The sequence below is a fragment of the Callorhinus ursinus genome, unplaced genomic scaffold (assembly GCF_003265705.2).
Source record: "Callorhinus ursinus isolate GAN/ISIS: 27379988/994484 unplaced genomic scaffold, GSC_fseal_2.0 scaffold51, whole genome shotgun sequence".
Lineage (NCBI taxonomy): Eukaryota > Metazoa > Chordata > Mammalia > Carnivora > Otariidae > Callorhinus > Callorhinus ursinus.
The window spans coordinates 2,324,412-2,348,406 of NW_027397113.1; the positions used below are offsets into that span (position 1 = coordinate 2,324,412).

Genomic DNA, 23,995 nt, shown 5'->3' on the forward strand with positions numbered 1-23,995 from the left:
CATGTGGCTGTCTGGTGAGAGGCCTGGTAAAGAACAAGGAGGAAAAGGAATAAATCGTTTCTTCCTTTGGGGTCTCTTTCCTCAGCGGATACACAAGCTGTTCAGGGGTTAAATGAGGCCACGCAAGGAAAATGCCGAGCACAGGTCCCGGGCACACAGGAGCGCTCGATAAACGTTGGCTGTTTTCCATGTCACGGGGCTGTGCCTCCAGGCCCAGGATCCTGGGCTGGTTTGTCCCTGGGGTGGAAGCACGTGGTCCGTGTTGGAGGAACAGGCGTCGGGGGACTTGGCCAAAGCCACGGGGCAAGGCAGTCTCAGTGCCGGTGGGTCTGCCTCCCAAGGTTGTGCTCCTTCAAAACGCCGCTTCGGTCCTGAGATGTCCCTGCATCACCTGGGAAAGTGGATTACACTCCCTTCAGGTGGGTGGGTTCTGAGCAGTGGCCCCAAATTCCAGCAGCAACGAAGGCCCTCCGTCTGTGGCTCTCCTGACCGGAGGAGGAACAGCAGGGTGCGGGCAGGTGGGGGGGCTGGCGAGCGAGCGAGTGTGGGGAAGCCTCCCCCTGGGGGTAGGGGAGGCTCTGAGTCGATGGGGAGGCAGGGGGAGAGGGGACGTTCGGGGCTGTCAGGGCAGGAAAGCCCAGTACTGGGTGCTGTTCACCTCCCCGGATATTAGCTGTGGACCCAAGAGTTTTGCTCCAAAGCTCTCCCTGCCTCTCTCGGCCACTGTAAGCCCGTCCTGCTCCAACTCAAATGAGATTTTTTTTTTCTTTTGAGATTTTATTTTTAAGTAATCTCCACACCCAACGTGGGGCTCGAACCCACAACCCTGAGATGAAGAGTCACACGCTCCAACGATGGAGCCAGCCGGGCGCCCCTCGAAGGATATTTGAGGGAGGTGAATCAGAGACTGCCGTGGGGAGAGACACAATAATACATTTCATTCATTCCTTCGTTCATTCACCCATTCCTTCTCTCTTCCAGAAAACATTTCCTGAGCACTTCTGCTGTCCAGGAAGGATGCTCTGAGGCAGAGAGCAGAGGGGAAGCCGCCTGAGTTCCTGACATCAAGCAGGGTACGGGGCACTGCAAGGGTCTCATGGTTGAGGAATTCCATTTGGGGGGGTGCCTGGGTGGCTCAGTCGGTTGAGCATCCAACTCTTGATTTCGGCTCAGGTCACGAACGAGCCCCATGCTGGGCTCCCCGTTGAGTGGGGAGTCTGCTTGAGACTCTTCCTCTCCCTTGGCCCCTCCCCCTAAAATAAATAAATTAATCTTGGAAAAAAAGGGGGAATTCCATTTTGAAGGGGAGACGGGTGAGCTCCTGTTGTGCTGGATCTGGAGGACCCGTGCTCTCCCCCCGGGGAACGGGGTCTGCGCTGGGGGCACCGGGCACACGGGAGCCGACCGAGCCCCTGGGGCTAGGATGGCCTCCCCTGTGGGAGAGGCGAAGCCCCATGCAGGGTGCAGGGTCGAAGCTGTGACCCCGGCAGGTCGAAGCGTTGTTTGGCACCTAAAGCCTCGTAATGGGCTCCCAACATTTCCACGTGTCTGGTTATTAACACCAATTACTAAATCCTGGCCTGCCAACCTCGCGCCTCCCTTTCTAAACGCTGTCAGGACGGGAAGGTCACCCACGGCTCTCCCGGGCAGCGGCAGCAGCCCTACTTGCAGAAGGTTTGAAATAAATTCCCAGGGCACAAGGAGGCACCTCACACCCGGAGCTCGGCAGGCTGCCCCATACCAGGTGCTTCTGTTTTCGCTCAAACCCTGGAATAAACCCTTTTGGGCTCTCCCGACCTTTCAATCACATGTATGGAAGTTCAAAGCCAGGTTCTGCCACCCGGCTGCCTTGAGGCGAGCCTGGGTCACCTCTCACGCTCATTGGTGTATTTAAAAAATGACGAATGGCTGTTTCTATAAGGAAATGATAACCGGCTTTGGGCAGAGTTACTGGATGTGGGGAATGGAGAGGCGCCGCGTGAACGGCATTTCTCCCCGTGCCCTCGGAGCCGCCCGGCTGCAAGGGCCGCTGTAAACAGTGAAATGTAATATTGCCTTATTTGGTCACAGAGCCAAGTTATCACTTGCAGAGGCCTCTCTGCTCTCAACTGGGTGAGAAACAATTAATTCCAAGTCCTCGTTCACCAGGCAGTGGGAGAGTGGGTGCTGCCTGGGCCGACCCTGCTGGGTTCAGAACCCCCGTTTGGATGGACCCACCCCCCCACCAGGGGGTCTGGTGCTGCTGGCCTCTTGTGCAGCTTTCGCACACGCAGCCGGGACCCTGCCCGTCGCAAATCCGGGGCCCTGGCGGGCTTTGCAACAGACGAGGTGTCTAGGTGCAGGGGACTAGGCATCAGAAGAACCTCCTATAGCTTTGCAGTTCGTATGGAGCTTACATGGGGTTTAGACAATAACACTGATTGTCTTGGGGGTAGAGCAGGATTCGGGAATGAAAGGTGTCCCTGAATTTCGGAGGATCCAGGAAATGCTCCAAACCTCGGCAGGGATGGGATGTTGGCTGTGGTTGGTGTGACCGGGGTACCGGGGGCTCAGCACCGGCCATGTGTCCTGGACACTGAGGGGGGTTGGCTCTCGGGCTCAGTGTACAGAGGAGGGGATGGACTGCAGACAGGTCAGCTTCTGTTGGAGTCCCAGCTGGCTGGGACCAGGCGGCTTGAACCCAGAGGGCCGAGACAGCCACACAGAGGAGAGGCAGCCCAGAGAGCCCCGTGGACGTTTCCCTGGGGAACCAGCTGCCTGATCCGCTGGTCCAGGGACAGGGGAGATCCTCATGCCCCTCTGTGAGAGGCTGGCCTCCATGGGAAGGCAGCTGTCCCCTGGAGACCGTCTGCTTAGTCACTGTTCTCCTTGCCCGGGTGTCTCCTCTGCGGGGTCATCCCCAGAGGACTAGACAGTGTGATCCCAGGGAAATGAAGAGGGAAGATCAAGTGGCCATGACTTGCAGGCGGCCCGGAGTGGGGGCGGCGTGCTGGAGCCGGGCCTGGCATCCGTGGGGCCAGCCTGGCCATGGCCTGCAGTGGGGCTGCAGGCAAGGCAGTTCTCTCTGGGCCTCTCTCCCTGTCCGTGAAACGGGCTCACTGGGGCCTGTCTTAGAGGCTGTTGGAAGGAATCTGTAAGATGAATAGATGCAGAGAGGCCAGCGGCACATGGTAGGTGCTAAATTGGTGTTGGTGGGATTAATGAAATAATTTAATGAGAAAATTTTGCCTAAGGTTTTCAAGGTATTGTGTCATCTACAGTTAATTATGATAGTGCATAAGAATGCAACTTCCAGGAAGCATCCTAAAGAAAGAGGCATGCCCTTCCCCCTTTCCTATCCCACTCCCTTCTGGCTGGGATAGAGCCGTGATGGCTGGAGCCAAAGCAGCCATTTTAGACATGAAGCGGCTTTGGGCATGGAGGCTTATAAAGCAGAGCGGCAAAATGTGAGATGCCTGCATCTCTGAAACTGGGGAGCACCAGCCCTCATGCACATACCCCGGGGCTTTTATGGTCAATAAACAAACTTCCGTCTTGCTTAAGGCAGTACGTGAAAGTGCTTTGTGAACTATGATGAGCACGGCAAAGGCGAGGTAAGGACTTCAGGTCTAATATCCAGAGTGAAGGGGAACTTAGTTAACCTTCTGCTACCTTTGTTTTTCACCTTTAAAATGGGTCCAAAAATTATGACTAGCGTTATGATTATTATTACTCTCCTTTTGCCTTTCCCCTTGTAATAATCCCTTTGAGTCCACTGTTGTCATTTGGTGTCCTCACTCTGTGCTCCTGGGTGCCCAGCACCCCCTCCTCCAGCTGACTGTCCTCTGTCTTTTGTGCTCAGGACAAGCCCCCACCAGAATCCTGGGACTTGGGGCACCTGGGTGGCTCAGTTGTTAAGCATCTGCCTTTGGCTCAGGTCATGATCTGAGAGTACTGGGATTGAGCCCCACGTCGGGCTCCCTGCTCGGTGGGTGGGAAGCCTGCTCCTCCCTCTCCCACTCCCCCTGCTTGTGTTTCCTCTTTCGCTGTCTCTCCCTCTGCCAAAAAATAAGTAAAATCTTAAAAAAAAAACAAAAACAAAAAACAAAAAGAACCCTGGGACTCGAGAGGTCTTAGCCCTGATTGTAGCTCTCACCCAGTGTAGGCTGTGCAATGCAGCATCCCACCAACCTCTGCTTAAATGCTCCCAGGGACGAGCTGCTCACTACCTCCCACACAACCTGGTCGTTGCTGGCCAGCTCTCCCAGAGCTGAGCACCAAATATATGTCCTGGGATGCCCCCATCTACCCTAAATCTGCTCTCTGGGATTCATTCACCCCAGAAACCTTTATTGGGCATCTCGTTTCTGCGGCACTGTGTTAGCTGCTGGGGGACAGGGACAGATGAGGTTCTTGTCTCCAGAAGCTCCCCTTCCAGTGGGGAGACCACCACAGCATGAACAATCATGAAGCAGTTAAGTCACTGACTTGTAACTGTCGCGGGTGCTTTGGGCATGGGAAATGGGGCGGCCCCGCCTGGCTGGAGCTGGAGTGACGGTGTCCCGCTTCGCCTGGGACAGTCCTGGCCCTGGCACCGGAAGTTGCACATCTCAGGGAGCCCCTCTGTTCTGGGCACACCGGGTTGGTTGTGACCATAGGACAGGCTTTCCAACTCTATTAGTTTCCTGGGGCCACTGTAACAAATTATAACCAACTGGGAGGCTTAAAACAACAGAAATGGATTTTCTCCCAGCTCTGGAGGCCGGAAGTCTGAGACGGAGGTGTCGACGGGGGTGTGGGTTGGGGGGGAGGTGGGGGGGTGGTCTCTCTGAAGGTTCCGAGGGAGATGCTCCTGTTCCAGGCCCCTCTCCCGGCTTCTGGTGGCTTTGCCGGTCCTCAGTGTTCCTTGGCTGGTAGACGCATCCCTCCAACCTCTGACTCCATCTCCACATTGCCTCCCTCCCTGGGTCTCTGTCTCCTCTTTTGTCTCTTAAAAGGACACTTGTCATCAGATTTAGGGCCCAACCCATTCTAAATCCAGAATGATCTCCTGTTGTGATCCTTGATTATAACTCTTGTAACTCGATTACAGCCATAAAAACCCCCTTTCCAAATAAGGGCACATGCACAGGTACCAGGGAGCCAGGACTTGGACATGTCCTTTCGGGCACTAGACGTTCATGCCGGCACTGGAAGGACTGGCAGGGCAAGTGGGACTTACCTGGGTGGGGGGCAGGACAAGAGGGACTCCAGGCAGGAGCAGGAGCATGTGCAAGGGCCCTATGGTCAGAAGGAGCTGACACATTAGCACGTGTGTTTGGAGAGGAGGGAGGGGAGACCCAGGGGCACCCAGGCAGGGCTGTGCAGGCCACGGGGAGGGGTGTGGCATTTGTCACAGGTAGAAAGGGAACTTCTAGTGAATGACAAGCTCCGGGGACCTTGAGCAGCCCTCCATGTGTGCGGCTCCAGTGCCCAAGCCGTGGCCACTTCCCAGGCTTCCCATCTGCTGGGCCACAGTGGGTGATTCCAGGTATGTGGACAGAGCTGCCTGTGTCATCTCTCCGGCCACCTGCTGTCTCACTGAGGCGGAACATGGGCTCTGAGGCTCCATGGGGAGCAGCCCCACTGCTGGGGCCTACTGGGTCCCCTACAGCCTGAGGGGCCATCCTTTGGGCAAGCTTTACCTGTCTGGACCCTGTGGATAGAGTGCTGTGAGGCTCCTTCCTCCCAGTGACGGTGTCATGACAGACAGGTGGAAAGCCTCCGGACGGGCTTGGTGCAGAGCTGGGGCCAGGCGAGCAGTGCAGGGGGGGCCGGCAGCCTGGAGGCAGTCCATTGTTCGGTCTTCGTACCGGACACCTGCTCCGTGGCCTCCACATCCATAAAACCAGAGAGGCAGCTTTGATGAAGACAGGGGCCTGAAGAACAGTTCTCCATGAGCTCCCCGCCGTGCCCGGCCCCTTCACAAATCTCATTTCCGAGTGAGATGTTTCGATCTATTTGCACCAACGTGGCTGGTGAGAAAGCTGACACCTGAGGAAACCAAGCAACTTGGCTGAAGTCACCCCATGGGGAGGAGGTGGCCCTGGGCCCTGGGTGCGGGTCTCTGGGCCTGTCTGGGTGGAAACCCCCGCAGGTGACTGAGCCAGGCAGGCCCTCCCCTCCACGACTGCCAGCCGGCTCCTGGGTGAGGGAGGATGCTGGGTCTCCAGAAGCATCTTTTTTGAAACTTCAAGAAGTCCCCGTCACTAAACTCCTGTGTGGAGGGGCAGCCCAGTGTGAACGTCTGGTGTGAGAGCTGTTCATGGTCCAAAGGCCCCCCTCACATCTAAGAAGAGTGGGCTTCATTCGGCCCATGACACTCGAGCCCCGCCGATCATTTCCCTACGGAAATGCAGTGATTTTGAATTGTCGGCGAGAACGCGGGGTGCTGCAGGCTTTGGGGGGTGTCCCGTTAGGTGCTTCCGTTGGGGCCTCGAGACACCATCACAGCTGTCTTGCAACGAGATGCCCGAGAGAAGGAGAGGGGCAGCGTATTTTCCCTTCTAAAATGTGTTCCCAGGTCTGCCTTCTGGGCTGGGTTCCTGAGGAAATGCATAGGAGACCTTATTTGGGAATACTGAGTTCCTTGGATTTTATGGGCGTTGAACACTCTCAGTGCCATGATCTGGGCTTGGGTTTCCGCGGTGGGTGGTGGCGGTGGGCGGGCCGCTTCGTGAGGAGGGGAGGGGCTGACAGACCTGGTCACAGCAGGGACTACCGTGTGGCCCAGCAGGCCGCTCGAGCTCTCTGAGCTGCAGGATGAGGTGCTGTGTGTGCGCTGGGGGCGGGTGGCCTCTTGTGCTGAGCCCTGTGGGGCTGGGCTGAGCGGGTCCGTCCTGCTCACTGGGACCCAGGGCCGATCTAGGCACCTCAGTGCTCGTTCAGCCCTCCCAACAGCCGCACTGGATGGATAAGGGAAGTGAGGCTCAGAGCAGTTTAGTCACTCTCTCAAGAACACACAGCCTGAATGATCACACCAAGTTCGAGTCTAGAGCAGAGCCTGCCAGTCGCCACTCTCCACAGTCCATCAAATGCCTGCCAGTGACAGGGACTCAGCCCCGTGGCTGGTGGCTTCCCAGCAAGGCTACAAGCCAGCCCTTAAAAAACAAACAAACAAAAACCCTTTGGGAACGTAAAATGGTGTAGCCGCCATAGGAAACAGTTTGATTCCTGAATGAGTTAGACGGAGGATTACCACGTGACCCAGCAGGTCCACGCCGAGGGGATACACCCAGAAGAATTGAAAACAGGGGTTCGAACAAAAGATCGTACTCTGATGTCCGTGGCAGTGCTACGCAGAACAGCCAAAAAGTGGAAACAGCCCAAGTGCCCGTCAGCAGATGAGTGGATGCACAAACTGTGGTCCATCCATACGTGGTGCATCACTGATGCATAAAAAAGAAAGCAGCTCTGACTCAGGCTATGGTGTGGGAGAAGCTTGAGGACACTGTACTAAGTGAAAGACGCCGATTACGAAAGACCGCAAATTGAGTTCATTTGTATGAAACTCCAGAACTGGCCAGTCCGTAGAGACAGAGAGCAGACAGTGGGCTGCCGGGGGCAGGGGAGGGGGTGGGGGTGATGCTGATGGGCACAGGTGTCCTTTTCGGGGGGATGGAGATGTTCTGGAACCAGATGGTGGGCAATGGTTTCATGACACCAGGGATGCACTAAATAGGTGAATTTTACCATGATTTATTTTTTTTTAAGATTTTATTTCTTTGTCAGAGAGAGAGAGAGAGAGAGAGAGAGAGCACAAGCAGGGGGAGCAGCAGGCTCCCCGCTGAGCAGGGAGTCCAACAACAGGGCTCGATTCCAGGACCCTGGGACCATGACCTGAGCTGAAGGCAGACGCTTAACCGAATACGCTACCCAGGCGGCCCTTTACCACAATTTAAAAAGCCCCGTTTTAGATGTGAGGAAGCTGAGGCTGGGCCCCACACCGAGCAGCCATCGCAGGCAAGGGAGGGAAGGGCTGGTAAGAGGACCCCGTGGCCGGCTACGGAGGACACACGTCTTCCTGGACCCTTAGCAGCGATTCCTGGGTTGGACAGAAACACTCTGTCTCATCCCGGAAATCTCCAGCCAAATGTTTCCCTCACGGATGCTCTGATGTGAGTGGATCTGTGTCGTGGAGTCTCCGGGTCCGGGCTGGTGTGCGGGGAAGGCAGACGCCCTCTCCGGGCGCTGCCCGCGGGGCCTCGTTCCCTCCTGCGTCTGTGCATCTGGCTCAGGGCGAGCCCAGTGAGAGCACCAGCCACCGCGTTCTCCCACGTCCACGGGGGTTTAGCGACAGCATGCACAGTCTCCCCGGTGGCTGCCTTCCCCACGCCAGCCGTGAGGCCCAGATGGGGCTGACCTCTCTCTCGGACTCTGGGGTGGCCCCTGACCCAGGTGGGCCTCGAGCACTGGCCGTCTTGAGCTGCAGGGACAGGCCCGGGGATGACCATGTGACCCAAGCCGGTCCAGGGACAGTCGGCTTTGCTGGAATCTTGGGTGAGACACAGCCTGGAGCCGCAGGCCCCATCTTGGCCGCTGCCTGGGGGCAGGGCAGGGGGAGAACCAAGGCGAATGCCAGAGGGAGGCAGGATCCTGACCTGGGTCTAGCTGAGCTCGGTTAGTGGAACCTGGGCCTTCCCAGCAACGTGATCTGGCCGTTCCCCTGTCTGAGTTTTCAGTAGGTTGCTGTCACGTGCCAGAAGCACCTTGTGGAACACAAGAGTTGTGCAAATTGTAGCTGCCCCAAGCGCTGGGGGTGGGAGCCACTGACCTGGAAGCAGCTGACTGACTAGGAGGCCACTGGACGCAGGAAGGAGGGTGTGCCAGGGGACTGCCTGTGGCAGGGCACCCCGAGAGCAGAGTGTGCGGTCACACCTTTCCTCGCTGTGACCTTGGCGTCCGTGCCTCCCCAGAGGGCCATTCCGTTGGGAGAAAGGAGTCCAGGCTTTGGCATCAGTCCGGGGTGGATGTTGCTCCTTCCCAGCCACGTGCTCGCTGTATGACCTTGAGCAGGACTCCCGTCCTTGAGGCCTCTGTCCTCACTGGCAAGCCGGGGACTGTGATACCCGACACCAGGCCTGGAGGGCCACTTGGGTCTTCAGGCAGCCTGGCTCAGATCCCAGCTCCATCACTCACTAGCCACTTAACCCCTCCTGCCTCAGTTTCCCTGACTATAAAATAGGGGGATTAAGGGTGCTTCCTTCCTAGGGAGGGGGTGCAGCAGATGAGTTTGTGAGTGTGCGTGCTCAAAACGGCAGCCAGCCCTCACTTAGTGAGCATCTGCTTAGTGAGTGTCCCTGGCACATCTGTGGTGGGGACAAAGGAGACAGTCTAGGAAAGGGCACAGCATTGCCTTCCAGAGGGGGTCCCCCTCTGTGCCCCACCCCAAGCCGTTCCCGGAGTCGGAGGTGGCTGGATCTGCCCTCCCTCCAGAGTGGACCAATTTGTCACCCAGTGACAGCCGTGCCTGCAGCCCTCGCCAGCCCTCAGCGGTGATGCCAGAGTCCAGGAACGCCCCGTCCCGCAGCCTCCAGGCTCTGCTTCGGGAGCTCATGCATCACAGCCGAAAGATAAATACATGCCATAAGCCTGGCTCGGGCACCCACCCAGCTGGGGCAGGCATCTGCAAACACAGGGGTGCCACCAGGCGCTTGCCGGTGCCACATAATGAACTTGACTGCTCCCTGTTAAAAATGGGGTGTGAAGGAGGCCCGGGGGGGGGTCCCGGCGGCTCCCCCATCTGGCCTGATGGGAATGGGCGCCGGCCTGACCCGGCCTGGCCCCGACCTGTGTGTCTGCGGCCCCTGTGGACCCTCCATCATCCCTGTCATGCTCCTCCCCGACGATGCTGTTCCCACTCTGGGTTCCTCGGGGCCGAAGGTCCAGCCCCAGGCCTCCTATCTGGCCGCTGGCAGAGGGAGAAGGACAGAAGACTCCGGAGGCTGAGAACTCCCTGCTGCTCTGCTGGGATTTGGATTCGTGCAGATGCAAATTAGAATAAGACCTGAGTAGGTCTAGAAACCTGCTGTTAAAAAAGAGAGAAAAGAAGAGGAAGCTGTTAAATTAAATCCGTGCCCCTAATTTCACCCCAAGGGGGAGGAACTGTACTCATTAACCAAGGAACGCATCACGTATAGGATTTTTGACCCAGATAGAATCCAAAGGCGCTGCGAATCTCTACTAAACCCTGTGGCATGGAGCACAGCCCAAAGGGGTCCCCGAGGGAGTGACTTCAGAGCGCGGGACCCCCAGCCACACGGAGCCCACCCTCGCTTCAGCGCTCTGCCGCCTCCATCTTAAAACCCTTAGTGATTTCATCTTTGAACTTGTGTTTTTGGGTGAAGTCCGGGGAGCACGCACAGGTGCAGAGCACGGAGTGCCTCGTGCACGCTCACCCCCGCTCGAGCCCGGCACGGTGTTTGCGTGGCGAGGGCACAGTGTTCAGGCTGCCGAGTGGGAGCTGCGGGAGCCTCAGGCCACACGGAGTCCGGGGGACCCCACGGCCCGATGCAGGCACTGGTGTTTCCAGCACCGCGAATGGCCCAGCAACCCATCACGTGGTCCTTGCCTGTGTCACCTCCCGCCACCGGCCACCACTCACACCCCCCGCAGGAGGAACGGGAAGAAGCCAGAGGAGCCCCCGGAGCAGCTCGTGAGTACACAGCACACGGCATACGTGCACACGAGCTCGGAAGTGGGAGCGGCTCATGCCGGCGCTTCCCCACGTGCCTTCCGCACGCTGACATTCGCCTTGGAACTGGCCCCGCGCAGGAGGACGATGAGCCGGAAATCCACGCGCTCGCGGTTGATGCCCAGACCCGCATTGTTCTCCTGCTTCCCGCATGTGGGCACCAGGCCCTGCCCGTCGCGGGGCCGGCGGCTTGGTGCTCATTTCCGTGTCTCGGTTGCTCTCTGCTTGCTGCCTTGTCTGCCGTGAGCCGGGGAATTCTCACCGCGCCACGCAGCCGAGGCCTCCGTGCTACCTGGATGCCCTGGGTGCCGGTGGGAGCCCCGAGGTTCCTGCTCCCTCCTGGAGCACAGAGGGGCCGGAGGGATGGTGGGCTTCCCTCCAGGGCCACAGCTGGTTCCCGCGGCCACCTGCTCTGGCCCCGGAGGCGCTGGGGTCTGTAGCCCTTACCTGCTCTCCCTCCCCTAGTCTGCCTGCAAGGCTCTTCCCAACTGCTAGTCGCCCCAAGAGGCTCGCAGCTTCACCCCTGCCCCGGGACCAAGCCCGCCCTCGTGGCTGGGCTCCGGGCCCCTCGGTCACCCCCATCCCCACCACAGCTCCAGCCTCATCTCTGCCGGCCCCTCCTCCGTGCTAACCACTCCTCTCTCCTGCCGGGGAGCACTCGGCCTTTAGAACACCCCCTCCGGGTTGTCTCCAACCTGCTGCTCCCTCAGCCCCAGACGACCTTCCTGCCTCCTCCACAGGTGGGTGCCTTCCAGCACCGAGGTCTCTCTTTCCCGGCCCCGCCTTTCTGCCCTGGGAAAGCCCTCCCAGCCAGCTCTGAGCTTCCACGGCTCACTTGCTCTGTCCTTCTGTCTCTCTCTGTCTTTATCTCTCCCTGAGTGTGTGTCTTCGTTGTTGTCCCTTTCTGTCTTTTTCTCGCTCTCTCTCAGTCTCTCTGTCTCTGGGTCTCTGTGGGTCTCTCCGTCTGTCTCTGTCTCTAGCTCTGTACATGCCCGCCCTCACCAGGCTGGATGCTAGGCTGTGCTCACGGAGCACCTCTGCGGTGCCTTCCTCAGCTGCCCTGCCCCCCATCGCTCCCTCCTCCCTGACGCTGCGGCGGTCCTCCAGAGGAGAAGCAGCCTCCGAGCCCCGAAGAAGCTCGTTCCATGAGTCTGGGCCGCCCGCTGCGGAGGGCCCGACATGGGGGTCTGTGCACAGCGGGTGCGTCAAACTTTGCTGAGCCTTTGCCACCTGGACCGACCCCAGGTCAGCAGAGGCTGGGACTCGGGGCTGACCTGGCCTCAGAGAATTCGCCCCGACCCCTGACTGGCTGGAGATCAGGCAGGGGGGGGCTGCTGGTGACCACGACCTTGGATGCTTTCAAGGTGGGGTCCTGCCAGGAGGTGCCCCATGTGTATCAGGGAGCCTGTCACGAGGCTGCCTGGGGGGAACCCAGGGGCGTTCACACACGGGGCTGACCCATGTCATTCAGGCTGCCCTCCAGGCTCCACGGCTCTGTGTGCCCGAGTGAGGCTGGGAAGGGACATTCTGGCTTCCTGGTCTCCGTGAGATGCGAGCCCTGAGGGGTTTCCTCTATGGGAAAAGGCAGGCTCTGTCCTCTTGGGGTCCTACCCCGGGGGTGGGGGGGGCACGTGAGTGCAAGTAGATCACCAGATGCTGGTCCTTGGCAGCTCGACTCCAGCTAAGGTCACTTCGGTGAAGCCAGAAGATCCTCCGGGGGCAGCAAGGACCTCAAGACCGTAGTGGGCGAAGCTCGGCATCCACAGAGGGCAATCCCGTTAGGAGCTCCGGCATGGGGCTAGCAGCTCCCTTGACTTACCCAGAGCATAGTCCCTCAGGGGGACCATCCCGGGACACCTTCCCCACCTCTCCCACCTGGGTCCTCTGTCTTCCAGGAGGCCGGGACAGAGACATTTAGTTCAGAGAGCTAGACAAGAAACAGAGGGGCGGCATTGAGGCGAAAGCTTCCAGAGTGGCCTGCTCCATACTCCTACCCTCAGGCGTCCCCTCCACACCTCCCACATTTCCTTTGATTTGGCACAAATGTGTGAGTAATTAGGCTCAGGAACCATCTTTCTAGAAAATGCTGATAGCTCTTAGAGGTTAGCTATGTATCAGACACGTTCACTTTAGTATAAGTTAGTTTGTTCAGTGCGCTTTCCTGTTAACACCCAAAGGGAGAGGAGCTGTGCTGAGAGATCAGGATCGCTTGGGGATGGATGTGGGATCCCAGAGGACTACCAGAGGTGCGGGTGCCTGGGTGGGTGGTGCCCTGGGGAGCGTAGAGCAAGGCGGCATTTGGATAAACAGAGCTGCTGGGGGCATTAAGGAGGACAAAGTCCCATGTCTTCTGTTTCAAAATGTTCCTAATGGGCCAGTCCTGAGTTGAGGACAGGAGAACCTGTTCTCCCTCTTCCCCTTTCCCCTCTGCTCGTCCCTCTCCCTACCCCGCTTACCCCACACTCAGGGCCCCCACTTAAGACTCGGGATGCAAGCAATTATGGCCGGTCCCAGAGTTCAGCTCCATCAGGCAGGGTGTCCGAGGGGGTGCAATGTCACGTTATTGTGGCCATTAAGACTAGGAAGGTGCCACCTGTTTTTCTGACCATGGTGGTTAAAGGGGGTGATAATAGAGACAAGGGGTTTGGTGAGTGGGCCCCAGAGAGGATGGGGTGACAAGACCTTCTGTGGCTTGACCATCCCCCGAGGAGTGGTGCTGGGGAGGAGGTGGGCAGCCGTGTCCAGGGAGCAAGGGGTCTCCCGCAGGAAAGGGAGTGGAAGCTCAACGTTTGAGGTACTCTCAGATAGGTGGGAAGTGTTCCAACCAAGGTCACGGACACAAGAGGACCCAAGGACCAACAAGGTCTCACGGGCACCCCCACCATGAGCTCCCCAGCTGAGCCTAAGGTTCAGGGAGGAGCACTGGCCCCCACTGGGGCTCCTGACGGAATGGAGACAAGCCCTCGAACCTATAAGCACTTTGGAGCCCAAGTGTAGGACAGGAGGACCTGCTCAGGTCTCGCCCAGATGGGCAGCCGGGATGTACTGAACCCTGAAGTTCCACAGCAATGCCACGTGGCCGCATCGGAGCAGCTTCGGTCCAATGTGGGCTCTGGGAGATAGGCAGGACCATCCAGTCACTCTGGCTCCCGTGGAGAGTAGACCGAGTCCTTTGGCCGTGCAAGCTCCCAAAGTTCTCAGTCAACCCATGTTGGTGCTGGAGGCTTCAGGAGAGGAAGATGCTCAGCTTCCAGCTAAGATGGGCAATCACAGAATAAACGGGGAGTTGGAAAACTGTAAAGGAAGTGAGTTTGTGTCTAGGTGTGTGCTGGCCATACTGGTCATAGCCTCATGTGTGATACATGCATGCAGGGCTGGCCTGAAGACCTCACCAACAGTTTAGCATGGAAATAGGGATGCACTTTCCTGCTGGAGCAAAAAGTTCTTTTCCGGTGAGCAGTGGGACCTGGCCAGCCCCACTCAGGGCTCATGACCTTCCCAAGTGTCGGACGAGGCCGCTCGATCACCCGCCCGCCTCACCAGGGTGAATGATGGGCTGATGAGCCCACCCCTCTGCCTCTTCCTGGCTTTCCACTGTGATCCCCCTGACTCTGCAGCCTCCAGGTTTGGAGTCCATCCATCTTGGAGGCAAGGACTTGCCTAACCTCACCCTTGGGGGGGAAATCCATTCATTCACAAGAATGCCAGCACGTAGTACCTTGTTATTCCTGCCCAGGTTTGTCATCTAAAGACCTGCCGCCCTGCTCCGGGAGAGGGCTCATCTGTCTGAGTCACCTGGAAGTCCCCCGTGGGGTGCCTGACCCTCAGCCATGGGGGTGGCCGTCACTTGACCAGTCTGATCCAACTGGCAGGCCCCGACGGCAAATCCCATGGAAGCCTCCAGATGTGTGTTCACCCATGGAGGCTGATTTTGTGCAGGACCCACAGGAGCCGGACATGGCTTGTCCCAAATTCTTCCCACTAGCCGGGGTGACAGGTCACTGAGGCCAACACCCTTCTGGGGGGCGGCAAGGGTCCCCCTCCAGAGTCCCAGGTCAGGGCTGGGTCAGAAACTTCCTGCTGTCCCTCAGAGCCACCCTCTGCCCTTCTCCCGCCCTGTGCCCTGGGGAGCTGACTTGCACGGGTTGCGCTCAGCCCCCTGCGCCTTGCTCTCTGATGGGAGAGCCTGGCAATAACAGTGGCCAAGTTCTTCTGGCCAAGGGGGCAGCACCGTTGGGGGGGCCCCTCATTGCCATGGCTTCATCCTGTACAGTCACCCCTCCCCTGGCCTCCTCAGTGTCGGGCATGGGGCCCCCCCCACTGTTGCCAGCTACGGGGGGCCCCGGGCACACTCCCCCCTGTTGGTTTCCCTTTCCTCTGTTCACACCTTTGAACATACAGGTGACCCTTGAACAGTGTGGGCCCACTTACACACAGATTTTTTCCCGTAAATATGGCATGGTGCTGGAAATGCATTTTCTCTTCTTTACGATTTCCTTAATACCACTTTATTCTCTCTAGCTTGCTTTATTGTAAGGATACAGTATAGAATATACATAAATACAGAATGCGTATTAATCGGCTGTTTGGATTATCCGTACGGCTTCTGGTCAATAGCCAGCTGTTAGTAATTAAGTTTTGGGGGAGTCAAAAGTTATAGAGGAATTTTCGACTGCATGGGGGAAGGGGGCAGTGCCCGTGACTCCCACGGTGTCCAAGGACCAGCTGTCGTCCCAGTTATCAGCCACTCTCGGGTCCCCTGTGAGAACGCGCAGAGTCATTGTCCTTCCTTCCAGCCCTTTCCCGGAGGCTTCCTTGGAGAGGCCGCTCAGTGCAGCCTGTGGAAATGGCTCTTTCTCTTACTGTTTAAAATCTGTGCCTTATCACAGCCACTCCCATCCTCTGCTCTCTTTACCATGAGTCAGCCCTGCAGATGTTGGGAGACAGCCTTGCCGCACCCCCTGTGTCTCCTTCCCTCCAGCCTAACCACCCCCCCCCGGGAGTTTCCGGCCCCTCCCCAAGCCAGTTTTGTTCTCAGCGCACACCTGGTGACTCAGGGTCCCCTTGACAAGCAGGCCCAACCTGAGCTTGGGCCCTTCGCGCTGATGCCAGGGGATGGTGGGGCTCAGAGCTACGGGGAAAGCCCTGGGCTTGGAAACGGGGGGCAGCCCCTGCCTTCCGGTGGTTTGCAGGTATGGGTTGGAGCAAGTCCAGACGACCTTCTCAACCAGACTGTCCAAATGATGGGGGGTCCTGCTGCAGTGTATGGGCTCAGATTCCCTGCTCACCCCTGATGCACACCCACCAGGAGTCGAAGAGGCTGGCCCAGCAGCCGGGAGGACCTGCAGCCCTACCTGGGGAGGACCTGCAGCCCTACCTAGGGAGGCCCAGCCCTGGCTGGGAGTTGGAATCACCTGGAGAGTTTTTAAAACATAGGTGCCCAGGGCCCTCTGCAGACCCACAGAACCAGACCTCACCAGGAATATCAGGAAAACACCTAAGGGCTGGGGACATGTGGCCTGGGTGGGGCTGCCACAGGCCTCCAGGCTGGGCTTGGTCGGCTCAGGGAGAACCGTGGGATGGGGTGAGGCAGGGCTGCCTCTCTGTGCCAAGAATACCTGGGTCAACTGGAATCGTTATTACTCAGAAGCATGAGCTGAGGCCCGGGGCTATTTCCATGAACTATAATGCTTGGAACCTCAGGGACTGGGGTTTCCAGAATGTCCTGGAATAGTCCAGAATGTTCCATGTGCCTTGAGGGGACCACAAACCACATTGGGTTTTCATCTCTCTCTCTCTCTCTTTTTTTTTTTATAATTGCAGGAAATATGGAAAGCCTGGACTCTGGATGTGTGGGTGTCTCCTGGTCGACACTGCTGGGTTCTGTCTTGTTGGCCTCTAGCTATGTGGCAAGTTTGTACAAATCAGATAAAGACGCCTCTTCCATCTGACAGAACTGGACAAGGTGCGGATGTCTCTCTGGGGACGGTGCCCCCGAGGAGCTGGGCCCTTGTGCAGCACTCATGGGCATGGGGCTTTTACAGAGGGCTCCATGAACTCTGAACTTGGTGGTTTTATTTTTAGGCTGTGTGGATCATTTCATAAAGGAACAGAGGAGAGATTCTGCGGTGGGCTGAGTGTCTTTGTCGACCCCCCCACCCCGCCCCGACAAATGCATATGCCGAAGCCTAACCCCCAATGGATGGTGTCGGGCCTTTGGGGTGTGATGGGGCTAGATGAGGTCATAAGAGTGGGGTGTCACTCACCCCAGAGCAAACAACTTCCTTCCCAGCTGCCCTCCTCGTGACCATCAGCTGAGCTTCTCCTTCCCCGCCCAACTCCTCCGTGCCTCTTCTCTTCTCTCCCCCTCAGCAAAGATAAAGCCCTGCACTGAAAGACCTCCTTCCTGATAAGGCCACGGAGCAAGCATGCTCTGAGGGCTCCCGTTGTCTTACATACAGAAGAGCACGGAGAGTGAAACTAAAACCACAGCCATCTTGCCACCTGCAGACAACTTTTATTGGTCTTTTGTCCATCACTGTTGTACAACATCTTTCTACTGTATTGGGGTTCCCCTCTTTGGAGCCTCTGTGAAACATGGAGCCTGGTTACTCACTCACCCACCCATTTACCTCTCCATCCACCCACTGCCCATCCCTCCACCCACCCATCCACCTATCCACCTATCCATCCACCTATCTATCCGTCCATCCATCCATCCGTCCAACCATCCATCCACCCACCCATCCATCTACCCGCCCTTCCTTCCACCCTCCCTCCCTCCCTTCTTATCTTCCTTCCTCCTATCCATTCAATAGTTGCTGAGCACCTGCCATCTCTACTGTCCCTGGTTAGTGTCCACTGGGAAATGAGTCTTTCTTGACTGAGGCCCCTTGAGGCCAAAGACCAACATCTTGAGGGCTAGCCCCAGAGAAGTAGCAGAGTCCACGAGTGTGCCTCAGCTCCATGACTCCCATGGACCCTAGCTCAGGTTGCTTTCTCATGACTCACTGTTCGGTGGTTGGCTTCATGCTGTTACATTCTGGGCGGCAATAACCCAGCTATCTAAGTTGTGGTTAGTGGAGGTTTAATTTGCTACTTGGCTTCTACTACGTGAAAACTGAAAGCAGGCGAGTGGAGGCAGCCTGATCCCAGTGGGGGCTGGGAGGGGACACCTGAAGCCAGAGGGGGTGGTGGTCCAGGAGAAGATGCAGTGGGCACTGGAGAAGACTTTTCCTGAGGGGTCCTGCCTTCTGGTCCAGGAGCGGGAAGCCCCACAGAGAGCAGGCAGGCATCCTGAGAGCATATTCCTCTATGGTCTGGGGGCTCGGTCTTCTCCTACCCCCAGGTCCCTCTGACCAGAGGAGGCCAGACCCAGAGCCCTGGCCCCAGTGGTGATGGGCTGGCTGATGCTGCCATGGGGTAGCACAGCGAGAACCTTGGCCCCCCGCACCCTGGAGGGTGGCAAACTTTCATGAACCCCTACCCCAGTCTGATGGCTGGACCTCTGCCTCGGTTTCCCTCGGAGTTCCAGCCCCTCCTCCCACCTCGACCGGGGGCCTTTCTTTGAACCCTGTGCAGCTTAGCTGAGGTCTGGGGTCTTCCTGCTAGCCTTTTCTGTCCCAGGCGCTGCCGTGGCTCGGGCATGTGCTGTCCTGCCCTGTCCACCCACCTCAGCCTCCTGGGGAGGGCATTAAAAGAAGGGGCCGTGTTTGCACGTGAGGCGCCGACAGCTTTATCAACAGGGAGTCGGTATTTCTAGGGAAACGCTTGTTTGTCAGGAGGGTGAAATGCTCCAAGTAATCGTGACCAAGCATCTTCGCGTTCAGTGTGCGATGAGTCCCGTCTACCAGGATGGATTTTAATCTTCCACCTGCTCATGCTGTGTACTCACTCACCCCTTTGCTGAGGCTGGAAGATCCCGGAAGGCTCTCACCTGGTCCCCACCTTCAGATAACGAGGCCCTGATGGGAAATGAGTTTCTCTCTTTTAGTGACAGGCCCGAAGGTGTGAAAGCGGGAGGGCCTTCGGAGTCCTGAAGTCAAGACCCAGAGAAGAGCCCCTTGTGGGCCTGAAGGAGGCCCCCTAGCCGCCTGGTGGTGCAGAGTGGCCTCCTCGGGGGATGTCTCCCGAGCTCTCCGCGGGAGTCTTCCGCTGTTGCTCTCCCAGGGCCAGGCCTGGAGAGACTCCCAGCGCTGGCTTCCGGGTTTGGCCGGGGTCAGTCCCTGTAATAGCCTCCCTCCTGGGACCCAGTCACTCCACCGCAGGGAGGAGGCGGCGTGGGAACCGGCCGGGGCGGCCACAGGGCCCGCTCTGCCGCAGACCCCCACCACCCTCTGCTCCGGTCCCCGTGGGCGGCGGGAGGGGCTCCTGGCGGAGCAAGCGTTCTGCGATCCTCGCCCTTGGCGTGTGCGGGGGGTGGGGGCACGTCCCCTCCCCACTGCCGTTTCCACGGACCGCACGCCCAGTAGGGACTTCACCTGCGAAGCTCTCCCCTTGCACGATCGCTGGACGGCCTCGCTTCTCACGGTGCCTAGACTCTCGCAGTGGCCTGTCCTTCTGCGGGGGTAGGTCCTATGTAGCTTCAAGGCCTGGGTCGCCTGGAAGCCATTAGGCTGCTGATCGGCTGCTGCCCTCTGAGACTCTAGAGGTCTCTACAGGCCGACGGCCGGCCGGCCTCACTGAGGGTAGAAGCCGCTGGAGGGGCCGGTGGCAGGGGGCTGGGTGGTGCCTCACTTGCCAGCCACACGCAGTCTGGAATCTGGCCCTCTGTCCTGGGAGGAGGGACCGCCCTTGTCGGTGTGGGTTGCATTCATTCAGGTCTCTACCAAGTCACTATGGCGTCCTGCCTACTCTTGGGTGTTGTTAGTGCACACGGGAGCCAAAGCATACTCAGACCTGCCCTCCTGGGGGTTCAGGTCTGATGGGCAGACTGACACTGATCCAGAAAGCACCCGGACTGGTAATACCGGGCATCCAGGACTCGTGGCGGCAGGCCGGTCCCTGGTGCCAGGCGGCAGGCTGCATGAATGGGTCCCTGCCGGGGAGGCCCAGGGATGCCGTCCGCCACAGATCGCCCACCAGGGCGAGGCTGGTTTGCTTTTGGGGTGGAGCTTGGATTGGAGAGGTCGGAGTGGAGGTCAGCGGAGGAAGCCAGGGTGAGGAGCCGTGTGGGTGTGGAGAGAAGACGCGGCCAGGTTTGCGATGTGTGTAGAGCACCTTCCCTCCTCGGATACCTCCATACGGCAGGTGCCCGGCTGGTTCTTGTCCCCGGCCTGGAGCTGCCCCGGCCTGGCCTGCGGCATCGCACTCCAACTGCGCTGACTTTGCCCTGCAGGTTTCTCAGGGGTCTTGTCTGTGTGGATCTGGACCTGGGAGGAAGTTGCCGCTTTCCCACCACAAGTCCACTGACGCTGCCCCCCGGTGGTCCCGGGGCTGACGCTGCCGTGGTTTTAACTGAGGAGCCAGCCCTGCTCTGCCTCCTCCACACCTCTTTGCAGTAAAGATCTTTTATTTTCTGAGACATTCTGTCTGAGCAATCCCTTCAAAGGCCCGTGGAGGGAGGCCTGAGGTCCCGGGTGGGTGGGTCAGGGCCAGGATCCACGCCCCAGACACAGCGCATCCTTCCTTGTTGAGCTGAGTAGAGGCACCAAGCTACGGCCCCGGGCAGGGGGAGGCCAAGCTCGACACTAGGACAGACACTTGCCTGCTTCCTGTGGGCCTCCCAGAGGACAGGTGGGCTGCCCGGGGGCGGTGATGCTCCGTGGGGCCACAGGGGCAATGATTTTGCCCCCCAGGGGGCCACTTGGCGGTGTCAGGAGACAGCTTTGGCTGGGAGTGTGGGTGCCGTTGGCATCTAGTGGGTGAAAGACATGGGTTCTGCTTGATATCCTGTGGTGCACATGACAGGTGTCTCCTGCAAAGAATACTCTGGCCCCAAATGTCAATAGTGCCGAGGAGAGGATGCCTTCCCCGGGGGAAGCCCAGCCCAGCCTCAGTGCTGGGGTGATGTTGGGATTCCTGTGGTCCTGGGGACTCTGGCACTCACCCTGGCCCCTTAGGGCTAAGAGCACTGGCCCACTATTTTTCCATTTTAATAAAGATTTTTAATAAAGATTTTAATAAAAATAATAAAGCGTACACTGGGCTGTGCTTTAGGAATACAGTGGGGAGCAGGAATTGAAATGTAAGCGGGAATGGCTCCTATCACCGGGGAGAGATGTATCCAGGAGAAGCTACGGCTTCAGGTGGTTCTTGCTGTCGTGGGGGTAATGGTCTCCTAAACAAGGAGCTGGATCTGCCTCATGGATGCAGCTTTGGGGTGGGTCAGGACAAACCAGGCCAAGGGCATAGCACATAGCACGTGCCAAGCCCTGAGGAGCGATCCCCCAATGGGTTAACACCCATCTGTCGGAGCTGAGAAGCTGGAAGACAAGAAGTCCCCCTCCCCGGGGGCCTCAGGATCAGGCCCAGCTTGGGCGCGGGTGACTCTGTTGGGCACCCTTGTCCCTCCTTAGGCCCCCTGGATCCCCAGAGCACATTCATCAGCTTTTTTATTTCACTATCTCTTGGGGAAGAATGCTGATGGCAACCAGGCCATCAATGTGGGCTTTCAATAGGAGAGAAATGGCAGATCCTGGGATTGCTGTCCTGGTGGGTGGAAATGCAGCCAGCGCCCTGGTCATGGCCGTCCTGCAGGCTCTCCCGGGGCTGGGTGACCCATTCTGAGAACGCAGGACACGGAGGGGGCAGCCCAAGGGGACAGCTACAGCTGCTCCCCCAAGATCCTGCTGCCAGGCAGACCCTGGTCCGGGCAGCCACGCCTGCCACATCCTTCTGCAGGCACCCAGAAGGCCAGACTCCCCCCGGGGAGCCCAGCTGGGAGGATGGGGCGCTCGTTCCTTACAAATACGTCCTCTTTGCTACAAAAGCACTCTGTTGGTCTTCAAACTTGGCGGATAAACTTCCCAGCAGAGATAATATCCTAGCAACCTCTCGGGTAACCCGGACACCCATGGCTAGAGTTGCAAAGTTGTTTACGTTGAGTTTTATGGCATTTGAGAGAACTTGGCTATTTTGAAGCTGGGAGGATGGTTGTTCAGAATTTCCAAAAGTCGATCCTGGGGCAGAGGGGCCTAAAAACAGATGGACTGACTTTTCAGGAACGTGAACTCTAAATTTCCAACATACCCCTGGGCATTGGGAGGCTGCCGGGCTGGGCGAGTCTGCATCTTCTCTGTAGAACCACGTGTCCACAGAGGGACCAGGGCCCCCACCCCCACTGTGCCTCCCCCAGCTGCTCCCTCGCTGGGAAGTGGGGTGGAGGGGTGGGCAGGGGGCACGGCGCCTGCAGAGAAAAAGGAGTGAAAGGTGCCGAAAACTAGGGCAGAGGGGGCACCCAATATTTGTTGGGGGAAAAACGAGTTACGTGTACTTTTAATAATGACGACGATTACGGCATTGCTACGATTGTTCTTTTACTGTTATTTAATAACTTAATACTTATTTATTATTTAATAACTTAACAACTGAAGTGTTTTAATAACTGAAGCCCTTACTTCAAAGAGATCTGGGGATAATGCAAAAGGGAAAAAAAGAAAAAGAAAGAAGGAAGGGAGGGAGGGAGGAAGAAAAAGTGTAAGTTCCTGTCACAGGGGGACACATACTGTCCGATGGGCCCTGTGGAGGCAGACCTAGAGTCTGAACGGTGATGAATGTGTCCGAATAGTCCCCGGTGCTGTGTGCGAGCCACCTTTTGAATTTTTGATCGGTGAAGATGTGTGGATTTCCTCTGCAATTCTCCGCTTTCGTTTGCGGTGAAGAATTTCCACATGTGGAGGAAGAATTTCAATTCCTTCTCCATGCAGCCTCTGTGCCCACCCTTTGCCCGTGTCCCCGTCGGGCAGTTGGCCTTCCCCCGAGGAGTGGTGGGAAGTGTTCCAACCGAGGTCACGGACACAAGAGGACCCAAGGACCAACAAGGTCTCACGGGCACCCCCACCATTAGTGCTGTTTGCCGGACAGCTGCGGTGCGTGTCCCGTCTGGGAATGCGGTAGCCACGTGGCTGGTACCGGACCCCGTGCTGTATAAAGGGTAGTTCGCATGTCACCACCAGGATGGGCATCTAATGACCAGTTTGAGGCATTTTCTGGCGGGCATGGCAGACCGGCCACATTTGAAATGGTCCCCGAGTAAGTCTGACGAGCCCAGGATGTCCACAGCCCCTAGAGGGACGTATACTATCAGCTAGAAATGAACCATTGTAGTTTCAAGCCTCGACAGTTTGGGGGTTGTTTTGTTACTGCAAAACCTATCCTAGATCGATTAGTACCTTTTTTTTATTGATTTGTAAATGCTACTTATTCCTTAAGGAAATTAGCTCTTAATCTGTTATATGAATGACACATATTTTAGTTATTTTCTTTTGACATTGTGGCATTTGCCATTAAAAGATTACAATTTTTATAGGGTCGACTTTATAGTCAGCTGGCTCTTTCTCATGGATTTTTTTTTTTTCATATTTAAGAAGGCCTTGTTACTCCAACAGATTTTTTTTTAGATCTCTGTTTTCTTTCTCCTTTCCTTTTTTTCTTTTCATGGCTTTTTAAAGAGAGAATTAAAATACCACAAAATTCACCCACTTAATAGTGTATATTCACAGCGTTGTACAAAGTAACCACCATCCAATTTTAGAATATTTTCATAAACCCAAAGGGAAACTTGGCCCCAATTCGTAGTCGTTCTCTATTTCTACCGTACCCCCAACCACAGACACCCTTTAATCTACTCTGTAGCTCTGTAGATTTCTGACTTCATCGAGATTCTGGATCAAATGGAATCATACCATCTGTGGTCTTTTGCTGCTGGCTCCTCTCACTTGGCATGATTATGCTGAATTTTATCTGTACAGTAACATAGATCAACACTCCCTTCCTTGGATAATGCCCTGTTTTACCAGCTGATGCACACTTGGGTTGTTCCCGGTATGGGGCTGTGGTGAATAATGCTGTTATGAACATGCATGCATAAGTTTTTGCATAGGCATGTTTCATTTCTCTTGGGCGATGGAAGTGCTGGATCCTATGGTAACTCTATGTTTAGCGTTTGGAGGAACTGCCCAACTGTTTTCCAAAGCACCTACATCCTTTTGCATCCCCACCAGCAGTGGATGAGGCTTTCCAGCTTCACTACATCTCACCTTTGCTTGTTACTGTCTGTTTTTGTAATTTGAGCCATCTAGTGCTCTAGTGTGCATTGTTTCTCACCGTGGTTTTAGTTAGCAT

The 23,995-nt window shown here is 57.1% G+C and overlaps 1 long non-coding RNA gene across 2 annotated transcripts in view; it reads left to right on the forward strand.

Moving 5' to 3' along the window:
• The first annotated feature begins 304 nt into the window (after positions 1–304).
• Positions 305–23,995, forward strand: part of LOC141370941 (uncharacterized) — a 33,922-nt gene continuing 10,231 nt past the window's right edge. Inside the window, exons 1-3 of one of the 2 annotated variants that reach the window (XR_012375445.1) lie at positions 305–419; positions 982–1,073; positions 16,535–16,676. This is a non-coding gene — a long non-coding RNA (uncharacterized lncRNA). Of the gene's footprint in view, positions 420–981; positions 1,074–16,534; positions 16,799–23,995 lie in introns of those variants that run through there. The other variant, XR_012375444.1, reaches the window with a different exon arrangement.